Below are 16,846 nucleotides of genomic sequence, written 5' to 3'. Positions count from 1 at the left end.
AGCATGGTTGGGTGACCTGTACGACTTCCTGCGGTTAAATAAGATAAAATATATGTTCAGGGGTTCTGTAGAGGGGTTTGAGAAAAGGTGGGGGATGTTTGTGACCATGTTCATCGCAGGAGGGGCAAGAAGGGGAGAGGCTGAAAAAGGGTAAACATTCATACAGGCTGTATAGTTGATTGTTGGGAAGTATGTTTCCCGAGATGTTTATGTGTTGTAACCTGTTTTGATACATGCTTGTAATAAAATACATTTTTTAAAAAAATCCTTGCCTCTTGAATGTTCCTTCTTTACATCTAGAGCGATGACTCCTTGCAGTCTCTCATTCTTGGACTCTCAGAAGATCCTGGACTTTTAGCCCAGGAAGTCATTCTTTGTGAAGAATGGGAAGCTGAGGAATCCACCTGATCAATGTCTTGGTTTCCCCCAAAATCCTGCAGTGCTGGTTATCAATTATGACATTTTGTGGCTTGCTTCCAGGTCCAGTTTTTGACTTCTTTGACAGCAGCATCCTTGATCACCATTTTTGGTGGATGGATCAGTGGCGATGTACTTTCTAGAAGGTCACCGCTGTTGGGTGAATATCATATTTGAATAGAGTATTCTGTCACCAGATTTTCATCTTTCACTTTTGAGTGATGAGTGTGATCCCTCGCAGTCTCGTGTTTTTTCTGGTCTAATTGGTTCAGCGAGCATTAGATGTGAGCATGGCCTCTCTCTCCCTCCTGGACATCCTCCAGCAAAATGGCTGGACTATCAATCTCCGTGAAGAGTGTCAGACATTAGTGCTGAAGTTCCAATCCAGATCTTCATTGCAGGTGGATAACCTCTGGGATTTGTTTCTGAAATCACCCTTCAATACCTGCGGATTGACTTCTTCCACTTTGCTGATAACAGCGAGGTTTATACAAGCATTGCTACTGAGAAGAGAGAATTCCTGATTCGGTTTCCAATATCTGCTTTTCCTTGCACTAGAATGTTGCCTTTAACTTTCCCCTGACTTTTAGTTTGATCCTATAGCTGAGTTTTTGTTAGCAACTGGTAATGTGTTTGTAACCATGGTTTTTGATAAAATTGTTACACTCAACCCAGTTTCTAGTTTAATGTTGGTGATATGTCTGCTAGCCCATATAGCTGTGTTCCAAAATGCATAATTGGCATCATCTATCCCACCCAGGATACACCTCTGATAGAATTTCTTCATCTTCATTAATATCCTTATGCATTAAGACTTTTTCTTTGACATCTGTAAAGTTGAAGTTTTCACTTCGGCACATCTTCCCGAAATTACTAATTCCTCTGCAGATAAAGCATTCTGCCGTGTTTGCAAGGCATTGCTCACACCTGTGGGTCTTTTTGGTGCCATGGCAATAGCATGGTTTTATGGTGTCTTGTACATTTCCTCGAAATTATACCTTCTTTTCTCATGCTTCTTTTATAATCCTGGGTTTAAGAAAATATACAATCACTGGAGGTTTCCTGGCCAAGGTTTTTATTCACCTCTCTGCATTGCCTTATTCTGTTTATGGGCCTCTGTTTGTCACACCAGCTTTATTGCTTTTCTTAAGATGAGGGGAGGTCTTCCTTAGATTGCAATAAGTCCGATAGGGAATCATCAATAACACCCACTACAATACGGCCGTGTATTAAATCTGTTTTTATGTCTCCACACTCATATCCATCAGCCAGTCTGTAAAGGTCATTAATAAAAGCAACTACTGGTTCACCTGGGCTCTGGGCCCTTTTGTTGAATTTGACCCTTTCCAAGACCTTACTGCTCCTCAAGTTGAAATATTTCTCAAAGGATTTTTGAAGATTTCAAGTTTTGTCGGAGGTCTCATTGATGTCTAACATCATCTGCTACTGTTTCTACGGAGTAAAGTAATGTGTTGATCTGTTAAGCTTCAGACTTAGGGCGGAATTCTCCGCTCCCCACGCCGGGTGGGAGCATCGCGGGAGGGCCGGGCGACTCACGACATGCCCCCCTGGCGCCCCCCGCGATTCTCCCACCCCCTGCTTGGAAGAATCGCTGCTCGCCGTTTTTCATGGCGACCGGCGATTCTCCAGCCCGGATGGGCCGAGCGGCCTGCCGTTCCAGACCGGTCCACGATGGCGGCAACCACACCTGGTCGCTGCCGTCGTGAACATGGGCGCCAAAGTGCCGTTTGAAGCTTGTGGGGGGCGTAGAGGGGAGTGAGCACCACGGCCGTGCTCGAGAGGGGACTGGCCCGTGATTGGTGCACACTGATCGTCGGGCCGGCATCTCAAAGCGACGCACTCTTTCCCCTCCGGCGCCCCGCAAGATCAAGCCGCCACGTCTTGCGGGGCAACGGAGGGGAAGACGGCAACTGCGCATGCATGGGTTGGAGCTGTCAGCCGTCGTGACATCAGCCGCGCATGCGCGGGTTGGAGCCGGCCAACCTGCGTATGCATGGCTGACGTCACATAGGCGCCGCCATCGCGTCATTCTCGGCGCGCCGCCTTGACGCAAGCGTCAAGGCCTGGCGGCCGAGATTTACAGAGCGCCGCTCCTAGCCCCCGGGTGGGGCTAAATTAGGTGCGAGGAGCGGCCTCCGAGGCCGTCGTGAAACTCGGCCGAGTTCACGACGGCCTTCCCGATTTATCGCGGGAGCGGAGAATTTCGCCCTTAGTGTCCAACCCAGAAACAATTCGGAACCTCAAGATTATTTTTATCTAAAGAGCCCAGTATTGAGCTTGATTTTGTCCTTCCATGTGTTCAAACCTGTGAGGTAGCACAAATTTAGTGTCCCATGGCTTTTCAAAGCATCTAAGTGATTTTGCTGAAATTCTACTTTTTTTCTTTCCAGTATTTGCAGCTGCAGCCTCTCACAGTGACCTGCTTCATCGCTGTTTCTTGTCGGGGGAGGCTGGGTATTTATTTCTTAAACTCTGCAAAGCTGATAAAACTGCTTTGCTTGAAACTATTTCAGGAATCTCTTCACTCCCATCGAACATCGAGTATTTGCAGCTGAGCGTTTCTTCTTTTCCCCCGCGGTGGCCATGTGCAAGGGTGCCGACCTTGGTTACGCGCTGCAGGATTTCTCGAAACCTGGCCTTGCTTCAGGATCTCGTTTCCCCAGCGCTGCCTCCCTCGTGCACCATTAAAATTGATTTCTACCCTTTTCTAGGGATAGTCACCAGTTCCACAATCTTTGCTTGGTTCACCAATTCGAAGCCTACTATCGCAAGTTTGGGATTTTCTTCAAAGATTTTTTATTGAATTTTCCCTCATGTCTTTGTGGGTTTCACCCCCACAACCCAAAAAGCTGTGCAGGGCAGGCAGATTGGCCACGCTAAATTGCCCCTTCATTGCAATAAAAAAGATCAATCGGTTCCTCTAAATTTAAAAAAAAAAGTTTTTGTATTGAATTCAAATATCATCAGCTGCCGTGGTGGGATTTGAATCCAGCTCCCCAGATCTTGCCCTGGGTCTCTGGATTACTAACCCAGTGACAACACCACTATGCCACCACCTCCGCACACAGTTAAGCATATTCAAGACTCAAATTGGGACACTAAGCGAATTAAAGGATGTGGGGTTAAAGGGGAAAGTGGAGTTGAGAAACGTTATTGGCCATGGATGGGATTCTCCGTCTGTTCACGTCTGCGGGATTCTCCATTCCCGGTGCAGTGAATGGAGTTTTGGCTGAGCGTCAAATTCTCCATCCTCGCTGGCAGCGGTAGCGGGGTGAATTCGGATCGGAAAATTCCGGCCCTGATATTAACTGAAAGGCAGAGCAGGTTCAAGGGTCTGCATGTCCTCATCCTGCTCCTATCTCTTAAAGTCTTACATTCTCAGGGTAAACAAATGCTGGGGCAATGTCAGCAGTTAACAAAGTTTGGGAAAATATTCTGCTACAATAAGGTAACATGATTGTTTGCACAAATATTACCTCAATTCTGGTTTCACCTTGAATTCATAGCAGTAAATTGTGAATTATTAAATCTGTAGCAATGTACTTACTTGATAGTTTTCAGCAATTGTTATGATAACACGTACAGTTTGACCTCGTGCCCAATGCTGAGTTCCATTTTCTGCCATCAAATAACCTCCCACACAAGAGATTAGTAAACAAAATAAAGCTCATGGTATTAGCGGTAACGTGGATAGAGAACTGGTTGGCAGACAGGAAGCAGAGAGTGGGAATAAACGGGTCCTTTTCAGAGTGGCAGGCAGCAGGGCCGGCTCAAGGTACCGGCAACTCGGGCAGTCGCCTGGGGCGCCATGTGCTAGGGGGTGCCATCAACGAGTGCGTGACCGGCGTCAGAGACCTGCCGACAGAGAGACCGGCCCGCCGATCGGTGAGTCCCGATCATATACCAGGTCACTCCGGCCCCCCCCCCGACCCGACCCGACCCCCCGCCCCGACCCCCCCCGCCCCGACCCGACCCGAACCCCCCCCCCCCGACCCGACCCGCCCCGAACCCCCCCCCCGACCCGACCCGACCCGACCCCCCCCCCGACCCGACCCGACCCCCCCCCCCCCCCCCCCCCCCCCGACCCGACCCGACCCGACCACCCCCCTCCCTGAAGGGCGCCGAAGTTCAGCTTGCCCGGGGCGCCAGCAACCCTAGGGCCGGCGCTGGCAGGCAGTGACTCGTGGAGTACCGCAGGGTTCAGTGTGGGACCCCCAGCTGTTCACAATATACATGAATGATTTGGATGAAGGAATTGTATGCAATATCTCCAAATTTGCAGATGGCACTAAGCTGGGTGGCAGTGTGTGCTGTGAGGAGGATGTAAAGGGGCTGCAGGGTGCCTTGGATAGGCTGGCTGAGTTGCAAATACTTGGCAAATGCAATATAATGGGGGTAAATGTGAGATTATCCACTTTGGAGGCAAAAACAGGAAGGCAGACTTTATCTGAATGGTGGCAGTTTAGGAAAAGGGGAAGTGCAATGAGAGCTGGGTGTCATGGTGGAACAGTCGCTGAAGGTTGTCATACAGGTACAGCAGGGGGTGAGGAAAGCTATTGGCATGCTGGCCTTCACAGCGAGAGGATTTGAGGATCGGAGTATGGATGTCTTGCTGCAGTTATACAGAGCTTTGGTGAGGCCACACCTTGAGTATTCACCATTCACCTGAGGAAGGAGCAGTGCTCTGAAAGCTAGTGATTCAAAACAAACCTGTTGGACTTTAACCTGGTGTTGTAAAACTTCTTATTCTTGCTACTGAGGGTGAACCTGGTAATTTTAAAGAGATTACAAAGGGATATAAGCAGTTGAAGATCTAGTTATGTGGGGAGGTGTGAAGTTATCCACATAAGAAAATTAGAAAAGCAGAATATTTTTTTAAAATAGAGAGTTTTTTTCATGGAATGTTAGCATTGTTGGCATGGTCAGCATTTATTGCCCATCCTTAATTGCCTTTCAGAAGGCGGTGCTGTGATGACTCCTTGAAACGTTGGAATCCATTTGCTGTAGGTGGAGGGCAGGAGTTTCAGGATTTGGACTTCTCGACGATGAAGGAACGATAATATGTTTCCAAGTCAGGATGATGGGTGACTTGGAAGGGAACTGGTATGGTGTCATGTTTCTTGAGTGTTGTTGGAGCAGCTCTCATCCAGGCAAGTGGAGATTATTTCATCACACTCCTGGCCTTGTAGAAGGTGGACAGGCTTTGGGGAATCAGAGGATGTGGCAATATATGCATGAATGGAGGAGAGGGTTTGGAGCAGGATAGCATCGTCAGCTGTGTCAATGACTGCAGAGAGATTATGAGGGTAAGGAGCAAAAGTGTATCATGGCCAGAGTCAGAGCGGGTGTAATTATTTCACTTTTGGTGCTTTAGCACAGGTGGAAACTTCATCGGAGACATTTAGTTGTATGGCTGGATTGTACATTTTTCTTCCTCCCTCCTAACAGGACTATGGGTGTACTCACATCAGATGGACTGCAAAGTCAACTCACCACCATCTTCTCAAGGGCTATTTGGGATGGGCCTTACCAGCAGCACTGAGGCTAAGTGTCGACACCGACTTGGGAACTGTGGGGTTTTATGATGCCAAAATCGTAAAACCTGAATCCTCACCGATCCTGGGACTGGTGAGGGGCTAGCAGCCACGTCGGGTAAAACTCGCGTCTCCCACAACAAAAACAGCTGGAGAATGGGCGGGTCCATGGCCGCGCATGCGCATGGCAACGACCTGCAGCAGTCGCGCCATAAAACATGGCGCCGGCCGTGCGCGGACCTGACCTGCCGAATACTGTCCCCCTGGCCAAACCCCACCAGTCCCCTCAGCCCTCGGGGAAGGCCCCCCCACCATCCCGGTCAGCAGCATGGCTCCCAGCCGACTGTGCGACGCTGGACACATTCCGCAGCCGCCATGCCGGGTTCCCGACCTCTGAGACCACACGTCCCCCGCATGGTCGGGAACTCGGCCCATCGGCAAAGAGCATTGGGGGAGGCCTTTCCGATGATGTTGCAACTGCGTTCCAATGTGGAGCGCGACTCGACAACGCCATTTCGAGGTGGGGAGAATAGAAACCTGCGGCAAACCAGCGCCGCCCCTGATTTGGGCATCGGAAGGGATTGTCTGCCCAATTGACGATTACGATATCGGCGTTAGCAACTGAGAATCCCGCCCAAGGTGATTTAAAGGCTTTAACTTCATCCCACAGTTCAGATACTGACTGTGCAACAATAACGTCCTTCTCTCACTTTTGAAACTGCCAAGTGCTGCAATATTGCCTCAAGAGCTCAGATCACATCCTTTAGATTTGATTCCAATTTTAACTTTCATCTGGTTTTCTGAAGAGTTCAGGAAAACCTGGTCACATTGTCAATTTGCTGTCGAGTTTTCCTTAATATTCTGAGATGACGGATGTGCTATCTGAGCTGAACAAAAACATCCCATGGGCTAGACCTGTGATCAAGCTTGCAAGTATGGTGAAGGTGATTCCTGTGGGCAGTTTGCAATATGCAGCTTGTGATCTTTCTCGAGTGTTGCCAGCTGTGACTTGTACCCTGTATGTACTGGCTTCAGAGCAAAGATATAATATTAATCGCCATTCACAGCATTCTACTGTATAGATCTAGTTACAATGTGTCACAACTACATCAAAGGGATTTGAAAATTATTTATCTGACACCCAAATCCTTTTTTGACTGATTGCATGCAGATTAGGTGAAGATGCAAGAAATCCTGATTTTAATTGTCGGTGCCTCACCTCTCCTTGACCTTTCGCAGGAAATGACAGGTGTTTGAAATGCAAAGCTGTGACTAGCAGCACCCACATTTAAGTGCCAGGGAGGGAGGGAAGAGTGCTGATTTGTTACAACTGCATCCTTTCCGTCACCAGACGACAGCTAATAAGAGGAAGCACTATTTCACAATCTGACATTACAATAGTTTTCTCCCATGTTTTTGCCCCTCAGCATTAATGACTAAACCCAGCAACTTGAAATGAAACTACTCCTCTTCTCTCTTTGTAGATCACAGAAGTGGTTTGGTGGTAGAAATGCCAGCAATAAAATACAAAATTATCATCAGAAAAAGATTTTGTGCTCCAATTTCCTAGTTGGTCAATGCACTGTTGCAGTAATATGTATAAGGAGCCGAGGAGGCATCAGTTTAAGCTCCCATCTGTATTGATTTAACTCATTTCAGGGCATGGGAAAGGGGTTAATTGATCAGGGTTCTTGGTTCCAAATGCAGAAGTGGGGATGCTTGCTGGTGATTGTATAATGTCCAACACCATTCAAGGCACCTCAGATACTGAAGCAAGTCCATGTCCATCTGCAGGAAGACCTGGACAACAGTCAGGCTTGGGCTGATAAGTTATAAGTAATATTCATGCCACGAAAGTGCCAGACAATGAACAGCAAGAGAGAACCTAACTAACAGCCCTTGCCATTCAGTGGCATTACCATCACTGATTCGCCCACTATAAATATCCTGGGGGTTACCATTGACCACAATCTGAACTGGACTAGCTACAAACATATTGTTGATAGAAGAGCAGGGCAGAGGGAATTCAGTGGCGAGTAAGTCACCCCCTGACTCCCCAAAGCCTGTCCACCATCTACGTGGGGCAGCTCGGTGGCACATTGGTTCGCACTGCTGCCTCACAGCGCCAGGGACCCGGGTTCTATTCCGGTCTTGGGTGACTGTCTTTGTGGAGTTTGCACATTCTCCTTGTGTCTGCGTGGGTTTCCTCCGGGTCCTCTGGTTTCCTCCCATGGTCCAAAGATGTGCACGTTAGGTGAATTGGCCATGCTAAATTGCCCCTTAATGTCCAAAAGGTGAGGTGGGGATAGGGTGGGGGCATGGGCCTAGGTAAGGAGCTCTTTAAGATGGTCGGTGCAGACTCGATGGGCTGAATGGCCTCTTTCTGCATTGTAGGGACTATATGATTCTATGATTCGACAAGGTACAAGTCAGGAGTGTAATGGAATACTATCCACTTGCCTGGATGAGTGCAACTCCAACAACACTCAAGAAACTTGACACGATCCAGGACAAAGCAGCTGAATTGGTATCCCATCTTAAACATTCACTCTCTCCAAAAAAAAAAGCAGGTAAGTGCATGCTTGTAAATATTGGATAAGTGAGAACAGGTTTGGGCTCATCTCAGATGGCCAATGGTCAAATTGGCTTATGCTTGATGAACGGCCATTTGGGGAAAGTACTGTAGGAAGAGTCAGTGCCTTCAGAAGAAATTTAAAAATGAGATGAATGGAAATTTTACGCATGATGTGTGCACACAGCGGGCGGGACGAAGAGCAGTCGCGTTCTCCAGTTCTGTTCAAGGCCCTGGAAAGGACATGGTATTATGCTGGCTGGCCAGTTCAGTGCCAGCCAGTATGAAACACATCTGGATAGGGTGAGCGAGACTGGTGGTGGTGGGAGTGTGATGAGAGCTGGGTCCAATGGCGACCCGGCAGGTGGTTTAAAGGCGGCTGCCTGAGAACTTTGAAGATATCGGTGGAGGCAGAGGGAGATCTGCCTCATGGTGGCAGCACCCGGCCGACACTCTAAATGAGAAGGCACTTCAGGTCGGCTTCATGCCTCCGGTTTCTCGAATGACTGCCATCACGCTCTTTTTTTTATTATAAATTCAAAGTACCCAATTCATTTTTTCCAATTAAGGGGCAATTTAGCGTCGTTAATCCAACTCCCCTGCACATCTTTGGGTTGTGGGGGCAAAACCCGCGCAAACACATGGAGAATGTGCAAACTCCACACGGACAGTGACCCAGAACCGGGATCGAACCTGGGACCTCAGCACCGCGAGGCAGCCAGGCTAACCCACTGCGCCACTGTGCTGCCGCCTGCCACCACACTCTTGTGAAACTGAGTGCCAGGCGGGACTTATTGATGCCGTGCGATGGCAAGAAGAGGCAAACACACCTCACCAAGAAGGCATGGGCAGAGTTGGCATCCGAGGTCAGTGGATATGGCTTGGTCCGACACACATGGATTCTATGCCGTAAAAGTTTCAATGATCTTCTGCGCTCAACAAGGGTGAGTACAGAGTTGGCATGGTTCACTGTGGAGAAGTGTGGAAGGGTGCCTGTCTTTATTGTGCTCATGAGTGTAGGAATCAGAATCTCAGAACACACCTCTACCCGGGTGTGTTAAGGGTGAGAGAGAAAATCAGAAGCCCTGGGCCTATCTAAGGGTGAGGTATGAAAAGGTGTTGAGAATGTCCACATGATTTGCAGGGGTAAGAGGGATATTGAACAGCATGGTATGGTGTAGGAGGTGGAGGGTTGAGTATTGAAATGAGCTTTGCACTTCTAGGAGAAACGTAGCCACAATAATGCAGAGCGATCTGCCAGTGGTGGAGTGGCTAACCTGGCTATTCTCACCGGCCATGAGCTGGTCACCCTGGAACTCGAATACAAGTGAGGAAGAAGGTCCTCAGGTCGCTGAGAGGCTGGAGTCTCTGAGGAAGGTAAGAGTCTAGTTGGCACAAGCAAGAGGTGGAGAGTGAAAAGACTGTAGGGCCATCTCATCCCCCATAAGGGCTTCTAAGAAACAGTGTCCAGTGATACACTGAGCTACTGTAATGCCATTGATAGACAGGGAGAGCCAATACAGATTCATGACAGGTCGGTAATGCCTGACAAACCCCACTGAATGTTTTGAAGAAATTACTAAAGTATTGAAGAGGGGAATGTCACTGGATGTTGTTCATATGGACTTCCAGAAGGCAGTTGATAAAGTCCCACATAAGAGACTGTTAAATAAGGTAGAAGCCCAAGGAATTGAGGGAAAAGTACTGACATGGTTGAGAAATTGGTTGAGTGGCAGGTGACAGAAAGTGGGGATAATAGGTAGGTACTCAAATTGGTAGGATGTGACTAGGGGTATCCCACAGGGATCTAAGTTTGGGCCTCAATTGTTCACATTATTCATTAACGACTTGGATAATGGCATAGAAAGGCAGATGTCCAAATTTGATAATGACACAAAGTTTGGGGGCATTGTAGACAGTGTAGATGACAGCATAAAATTACAAAAGGACATTGATAGACTGGGTGAATGGACAAAACTGTGGCAGATGGATTTCAATGGAAGCAAGTGTGAGATTGTTCATTTTGGACCAAAAAAGGAAAGGTCAGGGTACTTTTCGATGGTATGAAACGAAATTCAGTCAATGTCAAAAAGACCTGGGGGTCATAGAATCATAGAATTTACAGTGCAGAAGGAGGCCATTCAGCCCATCGAGACTGCACTGGCTCTCGGAAAGAGCACCCTTCTTGAGCCCACACCTCCACCCGCTCCCCGTAACCCAGTAACCCCACCCAATCTTATTTTGGACACTAAGGGCAATTTAGCATGGCGAGAGCTGGGGGGACTGATGGGGGGTGGTTCGGGGATGGCGAGGGGGTGTTCAGTGGGTACTATCTGGCAGGTCGCGGCCATCGCCATGTTATACGGCACGACCCCTGTAAAGGCCGTGTGTTTTATGGGGCACAGCTGCTTTCCTCTCACCGATTAGAGGATCGGTGCTGGGGCCTCGCCGATTTTTTAATTGCCGAACTAGACACTTCCTCCGGGCATAGCCTCAAAATGGGAGATTCCTGTCCCTTCAGAGCCATGGGCATTGGGTGTCCACCCTCACAGTTGGAGGCTGCCTCTGGCCCAATCATTTGGAATATGGATGTGCTGTACTGCCGTGAAAGCCGGAGCCTCCTGCAGCCTCGGTCATTTCGAGATTGTTGGATTTCTGCCTGTACACCCTGGCATCTCGATAATGCCAACTTCGTCCTTGTCCTCCCTGCTGGCCTTGAACACCCTATGCCTGCACCTCTCCTCGGAGGCGATGCCTGCGATCATCTGGTCTGGTCTCTCTCTTTGGCCCCTCTCTTTCACCTCAGATGAGGTGCTACCTGCTGAATATACAACTGCTGAGATGCAGATGGGGCTGACCCGTGCACTGCCAAAGGGTTTGAAATCTCAGAGAGAGTTGCAATACTAAAATGCCCTGTAACATTACGCTCCCCGCCCACTTTTATCCTGCCTTTGGATGACAAAATGGCAACATTGGATTGGCCGCCTGCCCGTATTGCCCATATGCCCCCCCCCCCTTTGCTTTTAGGGAAAACAAAGTGAATAAAGGAACACAGATTTTCATACCACAGATTATCATAGAATTTGCAGTGCAAAAGGAGGCCATTCGGCCCATTGAGTCTGCACCGGTCCTTGGAAAGAGCACCCTCCCCAAGCCCACACCTCCACCCTATCCCCATAACCGCACTTAACCTTTTTGGACACTAAGGGCAATTTAGCATGGCCAATCCACCTAAACCGCACATCTTTGGACCGTGGGAGGAAACCGGAGCACCCAGAGGAAACCCATGCAGACACGGGGAGAAAGTGCAAACGTCACACAGACAGCGACCCAAGCCGGGAATCTAACCTGGAACCCTGGAGCCGTGAAGCAAATGTGCTAGCCACTGTGCTACCGCGCTGCCCTACATAATTCTATTGCTTGCGCAGTTGTCAGAACTAATCACATTTATTTATGACTGGAAAAAGAATCAATTCCTGTAGTGTGATTAATGGATATGGTTACAACACGACTGGCGCCATTTTGGGCAGTGGCTTGTTGTAATGAGAAAAAGATGGATTGTTTGACAGGGATTCAGGAGCCTGAAAAATAGCCGGGAACTGGGTGTGATATTTACTGACAAAGGATATGCAAACACAAGGCTTTCCAGCACAAGAACAGCTGCCCTATCCTCAGCCCACCTTAACAACACAAAACCAGTTTACACAGTGCACTAAACTTAATTTGGATAAATATTTTTCAAAATACCTCAAACTGATATAAATAATATTCTCTTGCGATCTATGTAACAGCTTCACAAGCCAGGAAACCAAAGCACTCCAGAGATACGGCTGAATCCTGATAAGATGAATTTGTTCAGCTACTTGGTGTTTGGATTTTAAGTAATTGTTTAGCTGAAATTGCCTCTAAACCTGAGCAGGCCTCGTCAGTTCTTGTTAGCGTCTAAAGTGCCTCTAGTCCTGTAATCTCATCACTCCTGCCCTTTGACAAATTCCATAGCTCGCTGTGTCCAGCAAATGAAACATGAGTCAGCTTGGCTCACTGGTGTCATCCTGAGTTGAAATGTTGTAGGGTTGAACTTTGTTTCAGAATTTGAGTACATAATCTTCGCTGATATTGGAGGAATGCTACATTTAGTCGGGGGCTGAAATGCATCACCTTGTCACATGGCCACGATTTCCTAGCCAAGGGACACAAGTTACAGGCATGGGTGAGACAGCCCATGAGTCTCGTTGAGTTTCTATGTAAATGCAGCATCAGCAGCATAGGGAAGTTCTCTGATCAGGACGCACTGCGTTTATGTCTTTGCTTTCAGTCTTGATAGATTATAAAACTCCGCTTAAAGAATGCGCGCAAGCATGATATGAAGACATGAATATACATATGCTCATCTGGATATAGATTGTCGCACCTAGGAGTCACAAGCTGACATCAGAGGTAAATCGCGACACCTCCTGTGGGCTAGCGTGCACCACCATAATGACCAGTTTTTACAGTGGCTAGCGCTGAAACAAACACATCGACATTCGGTAGCTTCATGTACAGCACTTATGGCAACCTGCCTATCAAGGATTGGCCTCTTCAGCCATCAGGAAAGGTGTGCCATCTGAAATGGATTTCTTTGCTCTGTGTCCATCATCCTTTGTAGATGGAAGCCATTTAGCTAAGGCCCTTCCTGTCTGTTCAAATGGATATACAAATACCATGGTGAAGTTTGAAAGAAGAACAAGGAGTTTACATTGTGTCCAAAAGTAGCATTCATCTCTCAACCATCATCACTCATCTCATAAATGCTTGTTGGATTTTGCTATGGGTAAATTGGCTGTTGACTTTCCCTCTGAAACAATACAAACAGCACTTTAAAAGAATTGATGAGATGAGACATAAATGCATGTATTTTCTTTCCCAACATTCCCTCATTTCATTAAATTCTTTTATGTTTTGCAGAATCCAAATGTCCTCAAGCTGGACTCTCCTGCACATGCCCTCTACTTCTCCAATACTTGCCTTCTCATCCTCCAAAGCACCATCAGCATCTGCTCCTCTGGTCAACATGTTCCTGACTCTGAAACTCACTTTCTAAGTCCTAAATGCTATAATCTCATTCTTTTTTTCAAATCCTTCTCAAAACTCTGTTCCTCTTTTGCCCATCTTCCCTCCTATCCGCACCTGCTATTCCTCCATTCTGTTCAGTACCTACTGCAGAAATTTAAGTTAACAAAAGGCGGGTGCAGGCCTATAGGCATGAGCAGCTGTTACCTTAGAATGGTCACTTTGATATTGTAGTCTGAAACTGTAAGTGGACTATTCAACTATGAAAATCGTCACAGACAAATCCAATCCTGTACTCATGTTATGTACACATAAATGGAGGTGGGTTTAAATAGAATCCCTAGAGTGCAGAAGCCGTCCATTCAGCCCATCGAGTCTGCACTGACCCTGTGAAAGAGTACCCTACCTCGGCCTGCTTCCCCACTCTATCGCCACAATCTTACCCAACCTGCACATCTCTGGACCCCAGGGGAAATTTAGCATGGCCAGTCCACCTTCCCTGCACATCTTTGGACTGTGGGAGGAAACCGAGCACCCGGAGGAAACCCACGCATACAAGGGGAGAAGTGCAAACTCCACACAGTCACCCAATGTCGGAATTGAACCCAGGTCTCTTGCATCATGAGGCAGCAGTGCTAACCACTGTGCCCCCACCCTCCTTATCAATTCAAATCAATAAATGGATGTGAAGTGAATAATGTGGGAACTGGATAAGCTGATGCTCTGTCCATTTAAAACCCCACTTAATTTATTCCCAGTCCGGTTTAAAAGTGCCCCTGAAAGCATCTGCCAGCTTCTCAAGAGCAATATGCAGAGGAAATGTAATTTTAGCTATCCCCTCAATCCCCAGAATATTTATGAGATGGTGCTGAGGCAAAGATCTATCCATGTAAAATGAGCACTGTGGTTACCGGAGATTGTGTTGAACGAAGACAAACATTTAAAAATGTCATCAGGAGGCTAGCTGCTGTATATTGAAGATGTTTTTTTCTGGGCTGTTTTCAGCACTCATTTCCTTGGAAGACTGTGTGCCAAATGATTTGACACTCCCATTATTATGTACTCTCCATGTTTTAGGTGCAACAGGATGCCTCACAGTAAACATTACGTAACAATATTTTTGGAAGGGACAGAGGGATGTAAGCTATGTTAGACTGCATGTCAGGCAGATTGTACCACAATGCACTACCCTCATACCTACAGTTTCAAGGGAGACACACTTATATGAGTTGGTGAGAGCAATTCTGCCTCTAGATGCTTGAGGGAGGCATTAACAGAGCTGTGCTACCTGCTGAAAGGCCCTCTGCTCAATGCCAAGCACTGGCTGCTGGTAGTGTCACTGGCAGGCAGAGGAAACTGTGCCCTCAGGTTCAATAGCTTCACCTCTTTGTTGTACCACTGCTTTATGGGGAAGGTGCCCGAGAGTGGCATCCAGTGCCATCCTACTTTCAATCAGTTTACACAGCACCATCTCCAACACTCTGCCAGTGCAAAATAGGCAATTCAAATGTTTCACTGGGGCAAAGATTTTGATTTTCGTCTTTCGCTTTATTATTCAAGCCAATGTTTTTAAAAATGAGAAGCCCTTGTAAAAGCTACAAACATTTTTGTATCTGTAAGAAGCCATTTCACTTGAAGTGACTGCATATCCTTTGTTTCTAGTCACCTTGAAGCAACCCTTTGCTGTCCACACATTTCCATCTTCCTCCCACCTACCGCCTCACCATTCCCATTCTAGTAACACACCCCTGCTACAACACTCCTCCCGCTGCCAATGCAACACTCCCCTGCGACAACACTCCTCCCCCCGCCAATGCAACACTCCCCTGCTACCCCCCTCTGCTCCTCTAACGGCAGACCTAAAGCTCTGAGAATTTGCTCGTATTATATCAATCATGCTGACATCAGAAAATCAGAGAGGTCAATACTGAAGGTCGGCAGTACTCATGCACCACCCATCTAATGCTTAACAGGTGGATCAGTAATCTTGCCTGAATTTCCAGTAGGCCACACTGAATTGTAACTAAAGATTGGGACATTGGCTAATTTTTCTCTCTCCAGTCTAAGGACAGTGAGACATTGTCGCCACAGCGAATATCATTTAACTCACTGTATCTGAATGGTTTTCTAACACCTCACACAGCACCAAGTAATTGGAGGAAACAATATAAAATCTTCTTTGTTCACGTTTTTATTCCCAAAGTCAAATATACATACATTAATTACAGCATTCAGATTCTATGATTTAAAGCAGTAATAGTTTCTAATTTGCATGCCCAAGTTTCAATCTGTAAATTTATGACCATGTTCTTAGACCATTTGCTAAATGCACAATTAAACATTCCACCTAATAAAAATTATTCTTGAACAATTTCAAAGATATTTTCTGCATCACTTCTAAGATTAGATTTTTTGAATTGGTGGGGAATTCTTATACAAGAAATGGTTGGCTCCACCTCTCCCACGCATTATACTGGGGCTTGAGGTTAAGTAGAGTTCTCAGAGGCAACTGTCAAATTCCTGGAAAGGTTACCACAGGATTTAACTGATCTAACCTCTAATTACAGAGGAGATTGTTTTCCATTGCTTTAATAGTTACAACAGCAGCTTCCTAACCAGATAATTGTAGCTTTGCCTTATTGTGGGTGGGGGAGTCTGGAATTGCCAATCACTACATATTTTTATCCCAGCCTTATATTTTTATAATGTAAATTTCATTTGAACCTTTTGGTGTCAATTATTGTTCAAGTCTGTAGCAACAGAAAAAAAAAATCTCTTACATTGTTGGGAAGGCATTTGCATGGATCATTCCCAAGAGATTGCAAGACCATTAGAAATAGAAGCAAGAGTAGGGCATAAGGCCCAATTAATAAGATAATGGATGAACTTTTACCTCATGCTACTTTCCCACCCTATCCTTATACTCTTTGATTCCCTTGCTGCCCAATAATATATCAAACTCAACCTTAAATATACTCAATTAATTGAGCATCTACATTCTGGGTAGAGAATGATGGAGATTCACAAGTGAAAACATTTCACCTCAACTCAGTCCTAAATGGGCAAATCGTTAACCTGAGACTGCAATCTCGAGTTCTAGCCTCTCTAGCCGGGGAACCAGCCTCTCACCATATTTCAATTAGATCATCTCTTATTCTTTTAAACTCCAGAGAATAAAGATCTATTCTACTTATTGTCTACCCATCGGAAAGTCCTGTCACCCCAGGAATCAATCTCATGGACCTCTGCT

This window comes from Scyliorhinus canicula, chromosome 14, assembly GCF_902713615.1.
Source record: "Scyliorhinus canicula chromosome 14, sScyCan1.1, whole genome shotgun sequence".
NCBI classification, from domain to species: Eukaryota; Metazoa; Chordata; class Chondrichthyes; order Carcharhiniformes; family Scyliorhinidae; genus Scyliorhinus; species Scyliorhinus canicula.
This window is presented reverse-complemented; position numbering follows the sequence as displayed.